This window comes from Pinus tabuliformis, chromosome Q (assembly GCF_031772625.1).
Source record: "Pinus tabuliformis cultivar Carrire ecotype Pingquan chromosome Q, CPIR1, whole genome shotgun sequence".
NCBI classification, from domain to species: Eukaryota; Viridiplantae; Streptophyta; class Pinopsida; order Pinales; family Pinaceae; genus Pinus; species Pinus tabuliformis.
In genome coordinates, this window is record NC_142296.1 from 138,303,747 (window position 1) to 138,317,485 (window position 13,739).

Sequence of the window (13,739 nt, forward strand, 5' to 3'; positions counted from 1 at the left end):
GGATATGCTACCAACAAAACAAACCAAAGGGAGATATGGGAAAGAGATGGGCTGACAAAAAAGGAATTAAATTTGCTTCCAGCCACAAGGAAACAAAGGATTGTATAGAGGTCAAACTAACCGAAATATGAATAGAAATCAACCCAGATTTAAATTACCAGGTGAAACCAAGATGAATGAGCAATCAAGCAGAACTGAAGTAGAATTAACTAACAGACCACCTGTATAGTGTTGGGGATGTAGAGGCCCACATTATGTCAAAAACTGCCCACACTGCAAAGGATTTGATCATATTTCATAGATACAAGAAGCATCTACCGTGGGTGAAGTAGCAAGAAGCATTCCTAAAATTAATGCTACCCTTGAAGACCATCAAGTAGAATTTCAGCCAACCATGGTTGAATTTGAAGGTAAATTTTTTGACCGAACCATATCTATTTTAGTTGATCCTAGACCTTTGAGTTATATTACCCTCAATATAGTTGAACAATGTAAATTGAAAGTTATTAAGTTTAAAAATCCTTGGTTGGTACAACTAGCCACAGTGGAGAAAATAAGTATTTTGGCCAAAGTCAATAATTGCCCCCTAATATTAGTTGATCAGTCTATCATGGTAGATCTGAATGTGTTACCCTGGGATCATACAACATCCTTATATGTATGGATTGGTTGGAAAAACATTGGTCCCTCATTAACTGTAAAACCAAAACCATTAATTACCAAGATGAGAAAGGAGAAAGACAGGAAATTCAAGGTATTCAAAAACCTTTGCAATTAAGCCCTGTAACAGCCTCCCAATTAGAAAAGTGCGTGAGAAAAGGTTGTCAAGTTTATGCAATAAAAGTAGGGTATGCTGACTCTAAAGATAAAATTGTTTCATTAGAGAATATACCAGTGGTACAAAATTTTCGGATGTATTTCCTGAGGAAATCTCGGGCCTACCCCTAAAAAGGGACATAGATTTCAACATTGATTTAATTCCAGGAGTTGCCCCTGTCTCCCAAGGCCCTTACCATATGAGCATACCGGAGCTAACAGAATTAAAAATGTAGCTACAGGAGCTGCTTGATAAAAAGTATCTCTGTCCCAGAGTGTCCCTTGAGGAGCTCTAGTGCTTTTTGGTAAGAAGAAGAATGGAACCTTGCAAATGTGCATGGATTACTGTTAGTTAAATAATCTAACCATTAAAAATGAATACCCCCTCCCCCGTATAGATTAATTATTTGATTAGGTGAAGGGTGAAACCGTATTTTCAAAGATCGATCTTTGCTCGAGTTATCACCAGATTAGAATAAAAGAGGAAGCTATAGCAAAAACTATGTTCAAGACACGTTATGGGCATTATGAGTTTGTAGTGCTGCCTTTTGGACTGACTAATGCCCCAGAAACCTTCATGTGCCTCATGAACAGTATATTTCATTAGTTCGTGGACAAGTTTGTGTTAATCTTTATTGATGATATATTGTTCGACTCTCGGAGCATAGAAGAATATAAGGAGCATCTCCGTATTGTTCTGCAAGTCCTAAACGAACACCAGTTCTATGCTAAATACAGTAAATGTGAAGGATAGAAAAAAGTAGAAACAAGTACAATTCAAGCAATGAAATAAAAACAACACAAAAATTTTTATTAGCACATGCAATTTGTCCCAAATTGTCAATTTACTTACTTGACCAATCAACAATTGTATTGAAATTAGCAACAAGCAGAACAAGGAATTTATCAAGGTGCATATAAATAATTGCAAAAAATAACAACAACTCGATAGAAGCAATATTCTTGTTTCTTAAAGACACACATACAAATAATTGCAATGTGATATCCCCAGATATTGTAAATATTTAATTTACTGCAAACCAAACAAACCGTTTATTATTTTAATTATAAAATTATTTCTTGAATTTAATTATGTAGAAGTGAATTAGCAGGGTAAAAGCATGTTAATGTGTATCACTTTTTCCCTTTTTGTGGCAAAGAAGTTTTATAAAAATAAATGAAGCTGGAATGTTTGCTCTTAAAATTACAAAATCATCAAAAACTAGGTGGTGGTAAAAGAAGACAAAACATGTCAATTTAAATTCAATTTCATGTCATATTTTTTCTAAAATTTAATATATAATTTTTATCTAATTTATTCATTTTCTTTAAAAGGTATCATTAATATTTTACATAAATTTTTAAGTAGTGACAAAACCACGACCCCCCATTTCTCTATTGATTTATGTTTTTAATTCCAATTTCTTTAAGAGGTGTGTTGTAAACATTCTAAAGATTGCTAAACAAATTTAAAAATAAAAAATAAGCATATTTTTTAATTATTATTAAAATACTAGTAAAAATGATCATATTTTCGTATATATAAAACCGCGACCCAAGAAACTACCCTTTCAAGTTTATAAAATCATTTTTTTTTAATAGAAATTTGAAAATAACATATAACAAAATGTTAAAATTATTTTTTGAAAAATTTTAAAATATATTTTATATTTTTTATAATAAAATTTTAATTATGATTATAATAACGTATTTTATATTATTGAAAATATAATATAGAAAATTATTTGTTTAGAAATTCTACTTCTATTTTTATATATATATTTTAAAGAGTTTTAGCATTTCATTTAACTTTACATAAAGTTATTTCTATTTTGTGAGTGATTAACCATAGCTTTTACCAATATTTACTATCAATTGACTTATTTGCAAATTTAGTATTTACTTTTTATAACATTATTTATATTTTCTAAACCCAATAAATAGGTTCACTATAGCTTTTACCAAAATTTATTATGAGTTAGCTTTGTTACAAATTTAGCATTTATTTTTTATAATTAACAAGTATGAAACTCAACTCATTTAATTGATATTTTTATAATATTTTTTTTATCTTTTTTCATTTGAGTACTTTTTTTCTTTTGCCATATAATGAGACACATTAACATGCTTTTACCCAGCAGTTATTTGTAAATATTGTTTTTACTTGTTAAAGTAGTTAGGAGAGAGATTTATCTTTCCCTAACTAATTTCTTGAGTATTTGTTCAAGAAATATCAAGAGGATAAGGGTATCTAAGATCAGGGAGAGGAAGAGGGAGAAAGAAAGTAAAGAAAAGGAAGAAAATTTGTGCTGAGATGTCAGCCAGTGTTCTATAGCTACGTCTGGTTTGGACCAGATAGCTGTGAGATAGTGAGTTCTCATAATAAAAAAGGAAGAAGGTTCTTGTGTAAAGGAACATCTCGGGGGGAGACTATAGGACATAGTAGTCTCAAGATTGAGAGGTAAAATATCGAGCAGAAAGGCTTAGTTTCAAGCTAAACTTGGAAGACAATGTGAATTAGATAAGTGAAAATTCTCTTATGAAGTAATTAAGATTCTATTATGTATGTTTATATAAATTTATGCATGACAATTGCTAACAGATAGTAGGTTTGACTGGTTAACCTGAGGTATTGGTAGTGATAGTCCGTAAGTAATTTCCATGTAACTAGCTAAGAGGTAGATTACTTTGTTATACCCACTAAAATGTACAGTTAGTTTCAGTGGACATTGACAAAAGACAAATGACAACGCTTAGTTGAGTATAAATTATGCTAATGAAATTGAACTTCAGGAAAACGAAAATGATCAGACTGCTACCCAGATTTACATATTCTTGCAAGAAATTAGAATACCATAATCTTTTGCTAGGAATACCAAAGCCTGAACACCAGGGACAAAACAAAACAAACATATATATATATATATATATATAATGAAGCAGCATTCGCATTATCGATAAGGAAAGAGAACAGTAGATGAATTAAACAAGAAATTATAGTCTATGACAGGTAAACCAAGAGATTTCATCTTGCTACCCTCGCGGTTAGGGAAAATAAAATTACCATATCTATTTGGAACATAGACAGATATATAAACTATTAACTTTGATATGAAAAAGAGACGAAGAACTACGGAAACATGTCATTCGCAGAATATATTTAAACTGTAAACAAGTTAACAGTATCTTAAGAACTGTAGATTACTCGAGCAACATTACAAGTTTTCTAGCCTATCGCTATGAAGAGAAGCTGAATAAGTCAGGTCGGGGTTTTGAACCATGCCCCTTTGCAAACATACAAAACACATTTCGCCCCTTTTTAAGGCACGCTTTAAAAGATAAATGTAGTTATTTAAAAATGATAAATTAACAGTTGACTGCGAAAACCCCCTTGCAAATATGCAAACTACCTATCATCGTTAAGGGCTGACAATGTTCAAAATAAATATTGTTAAGTACATTAACATCACATTAGTGCATAAATGACGCCTCCTTTTGGAGCCGCAACCTTTAAATCAAGAAAGAACCTTAAAAATAAATTGTTAAGCAAGGTGAAGTACCTGGTAGAAACTTTATCACGTTGATAGGGTCGAGCAAGAGCTTCCACCAGCAACTCGCATAAGACGTTAACACCTATAAAACCTTCCATCCCAATTGGGAGGAGTACCAAGGATTAAAAGTTGAATCATGAAAACAATAACTGTAAAAAGGCTTGAGACCTTTGCCTGTAAACAAAATAAATTTGACATTACCTAATTTGAGACATTGGTGCAAACCCTTGTCGCTATAGAATGCCGAGCCAGAGGCCAATACGCCTACCAGGGAAGCCAAAGACGATTAGTAGTCATAGTATGGTAGCAGTGACCCAGTATAGAATACAAACAACACCAGCTATGGGAAATAGACCTGTGAGCACCTGGGTATGGAGAAAACCCTTCTGAGCATATTGTTTCCATCTCCAAGAAGGGAAAGAATGAATGAACGATGACATTACTTCCGAGGCATAGAACCTTGAGGTTCTCCTCCACTGTTTGATCCAAACAACAATCGTAGGTCGTTGATATAGAGCCAGTCCCAAGACCAACGATGGAGTTGTACCATCACGAAGACTCCTGAGAGGAGAGGCCTCCACCTAGGTCGATAGAACAGCTAGAGCATTAATGTAGCATGGGAAACTGAGTGGTAAGAGTTAATGTTGTTCAGAAAACCATACAGCAATAATGTCTAGGCTTAAATACAATGGAGTTATGTTATTGTCCATCATGTGTCGGAGGTACAAGTGGCTTGGTTAGAAATCCCACTTTCATTATAACTTGTAACTATAGTCGTGGAAAGAATTCAAGGGCCATGGTAGGTCATGTTGTAAAGGTTCATACCATAAATACATAGATTTCGAAATAACCAGTAATACTTTGGAAATTACTTTACAGTTCTGTGAGAATCATAATTTCTTAAATGGTAATAATTCTATGTTATTATACAGTAATTTTAAGTTTAATTTTCTTTATGTATATTTTAACTTGTGGATGTGTAACATGCAAGCAAGAAGAAGAAGAAAAAAAAAAAATCATGAATAGTAAATTGTATTCAAGATAAATCATTCCTCCTCTTCCTTTCTAAGTGTAAAATATGCATTATCTTTCATTTTGGCATAACGTTGAAAAGAAAAAAGTGGCGAAATCTGCAAACCATCTATAGATTTCACTCTTGATAGAGTTGTAAACGTCAGACCCTACCTCTCTATGTCTCCAATATCCACAATGGCTCATTGCAAAGTCATCCCCTGTGATTTGTGTATTGTCAACGCCCATGCCATTTTCAAAGGCATTTGTCTCATATTCCCACTAAGAACAGGCGGAATCGATACAACAATTAGACAATCTCTATCAAATGGAACATCAAAACACTTTTCAAACATAATTGTAACAAATTATGGAAGTAATGGCGGTTTTTAACTAGGCGCAAATAAAATATATTCAATATATCCAAGTGCACCATTAACCAGACCAACTTCAGCCCACAAATTACATGTTAACATCATGCACTCTCCACGAACTAGAATTATTTCATGCTCCAACACATCATCATTACTATCACTTATTTTTGTTCTTCTATTGCATTCTGCAACACATCTTGCAATAGGAGAATTTAATCATTTAATCATTTTTTGATTATGAAAATTCACGAGACTGTTCGTCACAAATTAGTGAACAGAAGAACCAAACAAAGTCCTTTCCTCTCAATCCAAGAAACTATCAACACACGTCATAAGAAGATCCCAATCAATAAGAAAAGGCTCTGCATTTCTAATATTGGTTAGAAGATTGTGAAAAGATGCTTGTCTCAGACCATCCCCTTGTTGCCTATAAATTTTGTCTAGAGCCACAACAATGTTGAAGTTTTCCCACAAAAATTTCCCAATTGTTTAACCTGAATATAAGGGTTTATCCCTAACATGGTGCAGGTATGCAAGGTTGCCTACAAGATTGATGGACCTACCACCAAAAGGACAATCCTTGTTTTTAGGAAAGGATTCCTACAAACGAGAATCTGTTTGTATGAATAGCCTTGGACCTATAAAGCTCATCTCATCAATCAACATATATCAAACGTGCCTCATTTCTTCTTGAAACACTAGAAAAGCCTACCCACACAGTGGCTTCATATCTTTTATAGGAATTTTTAATGTAGAATGTATTGTTTTGCCATGTATGTTAAAAGTAGCAATACCAGTCGGAGCAAGCAATAACAAAGGACATTTTCCATCTGTTTTTAAACTAGAAAGAGCATGATAAATACACCCAATGAGAGAAGAATTCCCTATTCCAGTAGTACCTAGAATAATCATTTTTAAAGCACCATCATTTCTGCCATTAGCAAAGTGTCAAAAAATAATCTCAAAAGAAGCTAGTTATTTTTTTGATAGAGAGGAAGGTGACAAATATGTGACCCTAACAAAGCCGCAATTGAGAACACCTGCAAATTGTGCATATTTTACAAAATTGATCCCTTCTTTTTAAATAATTTGAAACCATCATTTCCTACCAATTATAATTAATATCAAAGTCCCTTCTACCGAGATTATCAAAATCTGAAATTTTTACACAGTTTGGAGGAGCTAATTGTGAAAAAACCGGCCACTCTTAAATATCTTGATCAACATTTTCTTCATTTATAAGCAGAACCACATCCTCTTCATCACCTTCATTTGGCAAAGTGCCTCAATCAACATGCCATGCACAATATCTCCAATTCCTCAAATTCTCAACAATACTCTCAGTAGAAAACCCAATATCTGAACTAATTTCACGAAATGGCTTATATAAAAGCAACTCACTCGAACAAAATGTTTCAAACTCTTCTAAACCCTCATCAGAAATAGCATAAAACTTCAGCAAAACACGAATGATAGCATGGTTATCAGGTGGATTTTATTGCTCTTGCCTATGATTCACCTTAAAACTCCACGATCTTGTTATTTCTATCAAGCACAAATGTTCCAAGAAAATGGGTCAACTTTGATAAATCTGAATGAAATAGTTTCCACAAAAAATTTCATCAGAATGCAACGAAATCCTTTGGTGCACTTTATTCCCAACATTCTGTTAGAGCCTAGATTTGCCTTAGGCTAAAAAGGCAAGGTTCTAGGTCCACATCAAACCACGCTCAGCCTCGTAGCTAGCCCTACAAGGACAGGAGAGGGCTCTCTCCAGGTCAATCTCAGCGAAAAGTGTTTCAATAAGGCTTGAGATGAGTGAAATACAAACTAATTTTAGGCTAGTAAATAAATATGAAAGAGTTAATTTATTGAATGACTGAATTTTATGGGATGTATGGGACAAAGGACGGCCTGAGCTGAGAAATTAAATCAAAGACACAGAGTATTTCGTGAGGAAAGATAGGCAGGAGTTTTAGCATTCACACTGAATTAATATGGAGTGGAAACACTGTAGAGAAAGCTAAAAAGGTCATACATAATGAATCCTTTTTAGACAGAAGAAGAAACACAAAGCATGAATGCCTTCCCAAGGCAGAGCAGTAAACTGGATTCTACCTCTGTCACTTAACAGCATTCAACTAGAAATGATTATGAATGGACGGTAAAACATAACAAAATACATATGAAACATAAAGAAAATACATATGCTAAACACCACATGAAGCTCATAAATCAGAGTTGCATCATTTCATTAATTCTCTACCAAACTGTACAGTGAAAGCGTTGGGTTTTTCCTCCACACTACTCCCAGAAACTCCAACCCCTTTACAAATGATTTACAATACAATAAATAGGACCAATTTGTCAGAATATAAATTGACAGACAGAGGAGCTATTACAACAGCTCAAGAACCGGAAACTAAAGATAGAGAACAAAATAATCTTCAAAAGCTGCACTACACTTGAAATTTATTTGATAACCCACAGGGAGGCAACACCTGTATTGTAGATCTCGTAACTGAAGATAAACATAGGCAATCCAACCTATCTTCCTGTTGTTGTAGATATCTACGTTTTATATTTAGGCCTTTGGTCTTTGACTTTCCACTTTTCCCTTTGCCGTTTAATAAAAAACCATTTTTTTAATAAAAATGACTTTTAAGGAAAATTTCGCCTTTAATAAAGGGGAAAATGAATGATTCTAGCCGCAAGTTTGCTAAGCTCGATCCTGTAAAGGTAAAATCTGAAAAATGAACTCTGCACTGATCTTTTTATTCACGAAATGCTTTGATTGCTGACATGAAAAATATAAAGATTTCTTACATGGCAAAACCATCTGTGGATCTAAACGGTAATTCAAAGCTACATGGGCGGAATCACTTTCAGATACTCTTGCATCCTTACTCATAGGACATTGTTCACTGTTTTCCATATCGACTTTCATTCGATCTGGTGCTGATTCAATATCCCCTTTCCTTTTCAGTAGCTACCTCATTCTGTTCTAATGCCTCATTTATCATTTCTCGTTTCTCATAAGAAATTGCAGTTTCTGGCACATCCAGCAAAGTCAACCTTTCCTTGCTTACTGAGACATCAGAAGAGTTGTTCTCTTTCTTTTCACTGACTGTATATGAAATGGAATCGCAGCTGATTCTTCCTAATCCACCTACAGGTTGAGAAATAGAATGCCCTTCTGCAGCTGCAATTTTTAGTTTCTTGCACACCTTTGCCCGTTTCAAGAAATTGGACAGTGGTTCATCCTCATCGGAGTCATTGTCTACCGAGTACCTTTCATCATTGTCTTCACCATAAATAAGCATCATTCTAAAAACCACGAGACTTCACCCCAAGAAATCCAAAACAAGATGGTAAACAACGAACCTGCATACCATTTGGAGCAAACAAGTTGGGTTGGGTCTCCGCACTGCGCCTTCTGTGGCGCCTCCACACTGCGCCTTCTGTGGCGCCTCCGCACTTCTGCAGCTGCAGCGCTCAAGAGATCACCCTTCACAGATTCGCTTTCAACTTCACTTTCATAGATCAAACTTTCAAAACAATAATTGAATATTTCAGATCTTAAGATATTCAATTGCAAGGATGAATTAGCCAAGTGATCTCCTTTGCTTTATATAGGCTTAGGCCTTTCACAATACCACGGGCGAAAACCATAGGATCAAAAAACTATTGGACTAATACCATGAACCAACCATGAAAGTACGTGAGATCAACACTTTTGACGAAGTACCATGGTCCAAAACCATAGGTTCAAATACCAAGGACTAACTACCATGGACCAAAGGTAAGTTCTCCAACATATACGCGCTTTTCCTCATAGGTTCAAATACCAAGGACTAACTACCATGGACCAAAGGTAAGTTCTCCAACATATACGCGCTTTTCCTCATAGGTTCAAATACCAAGGACTAACTACCATGGACCAAAGGTAAGTTCTCCAACATATACGTGCTTTTCCTTGCATGAAAGTGCGTGAACTTTTTCTCTACATGAAATAAACTTTTCTCTGCATAAAAGTGCGTGAACTTTTCTCTACATGAAATAAACTTTTCTCTGCATAAAAGTGCGTGAACTTTTCTCTACATGAAATAAACTTTTCTCTGCATATAAGTGCGTGAACTTTTCTCTACACTATAATTTATTATCTGAGATGAGTGGGTTGCCATCAAGTACAACATATGTATCATAATGCCAACAATCTCCCCCTTTGGACTTGATGGCAACAACAACCAATCACTCTCCCCCTTTGACATCAAGGGCAAAGGGTTATGCTCCCCCTAAGAACATGCTCCCCTGACTATAAACCAGATCTGCAAAGAAGAACCATAATCCATGACCATGAAAGAGATAGATTGCAGCAATAATCAGACCAGCATCCAAGATCTCCTTCTGTACGTCCTCCATAATGCCAACAATGCATTATAAGCTCCCCCTGAGTACCTGTTGAAATCTCTGAATGAGCTCCCCCTTTGTATATGTCATGGTGCACCAATCTGATCATGCTCTTTCTGAGAACAAGCTGAAATGTCTGCTCTGCTATATAGTGCTGTTCATGCTCAGGCTCCCCTGACTGTAAGCAAGGTCTGCAAAAGGATGTTCTACATCACAAATGACCTTCCTAAAAGATTCAATACATACATCCATCACCCAACCAAGTGGGGATATATCAGAAAAATGAAAACCAAATACATTACATCTTCATCCCAGGCATAGTGGGGAAACCAACATAGGTCGTTACATGACCTGAAGAGATGACACTATTACATCATGAGTCTTGATATGACATCACCTAAATAAGATGAACATCAGCAACAACACTTTATGATCTGCTCCATAGTATCTGTCAACAGCAACTAGACGAGCAACTTGTATTAGTGCATGAATCATCAAGGTATGTCCGCATCAACAGAATTTCACATTTTATGTGAGAAACATCATAGCCATCCAGATCTACATGAATCAAGTATCATCAATTGGGAATATCTGCATTAATCAACATATGTATGAAACAATCCTATCATCATATAGATAAGAGCTCATTATCATCATGTCTCCAACAATGCAACTTTGAATAATCATCCCTGTATCCAGCCAACAATCCTCATCCATAGGAATCATAACTGTGATATATGATCTTTATGCATATGACGACAGCAGCATATGAGTGACTCAACATCAAGAAGATGTGAATTCAAGCTAAGTGCTTCCCATGCAAGCATCATTAGAGAATCAACCATAAATCTAATCCAAGAACGATGTGAACAACTCATAACCATAGCAAGATGAATCATTTATCCATATAAGTATCATCACCAAGGACTATTAACCATAATGCCAATAATGCACTAAGTCCATATGCTCCCTCTAAACCTGTGCCATCTGTCTGATCATGCATATCAATAAGAAGTATCAAGACATCATCAATATCAAGTTAGAACCAAAACACTTCTAACCATCATATCCACACATCATTATTATTAACTAGAGCAAAACTGATCCTTCTCTTGAATCTTTCCCTGTTGCCTTTCTTCAAACAATCATATACGCGACTGTGCAATAACTAACTCACGTATATATGCAACTTTCCTTTATGGAGTTTGCATATGAGATTCAGGACACTGAAGTTTTGTACTTTCAGCTCCCTCTGATTCTGGTATGTTTGTACGTTGTGCAGTGCCGCCTTTTTCTGACTGTACTTCCTTTTTCCTCCATATCTTCAAGCGTGATGATGACATTTTCTCCTTTTGATATGGTGCCCACACTTTGTTCCTGCATTCCTTAGCTATATGTCCAAGCTTGTTACATGTATAACATCTTACATGTTTCATATTCCTCCTGTAACAATCAGCAGCTTTGTGACCAAACATATTGCAAGCAAAGCAATATCCATAAAAGTACCTTGAATGTGATGATCTTTCTGCATAATGGTCTTGAACCCTTCTTCTTCCACATCTAGCTGCAACATGTCCAAGATTATGACATACATAACATTCAACATTATTCATAGGAGGAGTAAAGGATTTTCTTTGAGGAATCTCTTTTCTTGGTTGATGATGAGATTGATCTTTCATTTCTTCGTTGATCACTTTAGATTTCTCTTTAGAGTTCCTTGCCTCACCTTGTGAACTAGATTCACCTTCAACAGATTCATGGAAACCAAGACCAGTCTTTATAGCAGGAGACCTTTGACTACTAAGAATATCATCTAAGACTTTAGAACTATCTTGAAATCGTAAAAGCTTATCCTTTTCTTCTAGTTTACCTTTCAAGATATTTACCTCAACCTGAAGTTGTTCTTCCTTTTCAAGAGATTGCTTTTTCAAATCTTCTTCAGCTTTCCTTCCTTCTTCCATTTGTTCCCTTAGTTTGAGAATCTCCTTTTCTTGTTCTTCATTCAGATCCTGCTGCATTTGACGAACTCGGAAGGCACATTCTAGTTGAGATTTTAAGCTGGTGACTTCGTTTTCTTGTTTTGCAATAGCTTGGAGTAGATCTGTATTCTGCTTCTTTGATTCTTCAAGATCTCCTTTTAGTGAGAGGATTGTAGCTTCAAGATTTTCATAGTAGCTGGATCTATCTTTGAGTTTCTTGATGGTTGTGCTTCTTTCGTTGACTTCTTTTCTTAATGATGTCACTTCATGCTGCAATTTTTGACATTGGTCTTCCTTGTCCTTGAGTAGCTTTCTTACCTTGTTTCCTTCTTCTAGTTGGGCCTTTAGTTTGGTAGCTTCTTCTTTGAAATCACATTCCCTTTTGTTCAATAGATCTTGTTGATCTCTAATTTTGTCTGTCAGCCTTTTAAATTCTGCCTCTATTTGATATCTTTCTTGTTCACCCATAAGAGCAAATTCAGTAGTTTCGCTATCACTTTCATCTCTTCCAAAAGGAAAGATAGCTGGAACATCAGAGGATAATATATTCATACCTGATAATGATTCTGAATCTGATTCTGAATCTGAAGAGCTTCTTATACCTAATCCCCAATCGATTCTCTCACTGTCATAGTTCTTCTGAGATGACTTCTTTTTCTTAGGTGCTTTCTTCTTAAGCTTCTTTCCATTGTTCCACGGATCTCCTTCAAGCGATCAAGCTTCTATCAAAGGACCTGCTCTGATACCAATTGTTGGAAATAATACTGAGAGGGGGGGGTGAATCAGTATTATCACATTAATAAAACTTTTTCATTTCCATAATCAGATTCATATATGATACTTCCACAACTTCTTATGATTAAGTTAATTGATCTTCAATGAGTGCATTAGAACATTATCAACCATATTATCAGATAACAGATGCCGTAATAGAGAATAGATCATCACACATAAGGCACACACATGAACACCATGATATAAGGTGGAAACCCAATGCGGGAGAAAAACCACCTGCTGCAAGTCATCTCAATCTTCTTCTTAATAAGAAAATCCTTTTACAATATTTGTACTGGTGCAGTCTTATACCAGTACGGGAGCTACAACCCCCTTTGCTCTTGTACTAGCCGATCCATTTACTAGTACGCAGGCTGCTACCTGCTACATTGCTCCAAAGATCTCCCTTAGCTTTTGTACTAGCTTAGATACTAGTACATAGGCGCTGGCCTACAATCTTCTCTCCTCCAGGTACCACATTTCATCAATTTTCAGACTGGATACACTGAAGCACAACACATAATCTGAAAGGCCACTTTTCATCCAATTTTCATACTGGATCCAACAACAACATTGAAGCTCATAATCAAACAACCTTCTGAATCACCCAATCACCAGATCCATACATATACAATGATATTATGAGAGTTATCAACCAGATCTAGTACATAAAGATAAGTCATTAATCATGATGTTATCTGAACTCAATACCAGTAACCAAACATCAGTTATGCACCCAAAACCCTGCAGAATAGTCAAAGGCAGTTAAAACAAATTTTAAGCAGGGATCGCAACTTCACTGGTATAGATCTGCAGATATCTGT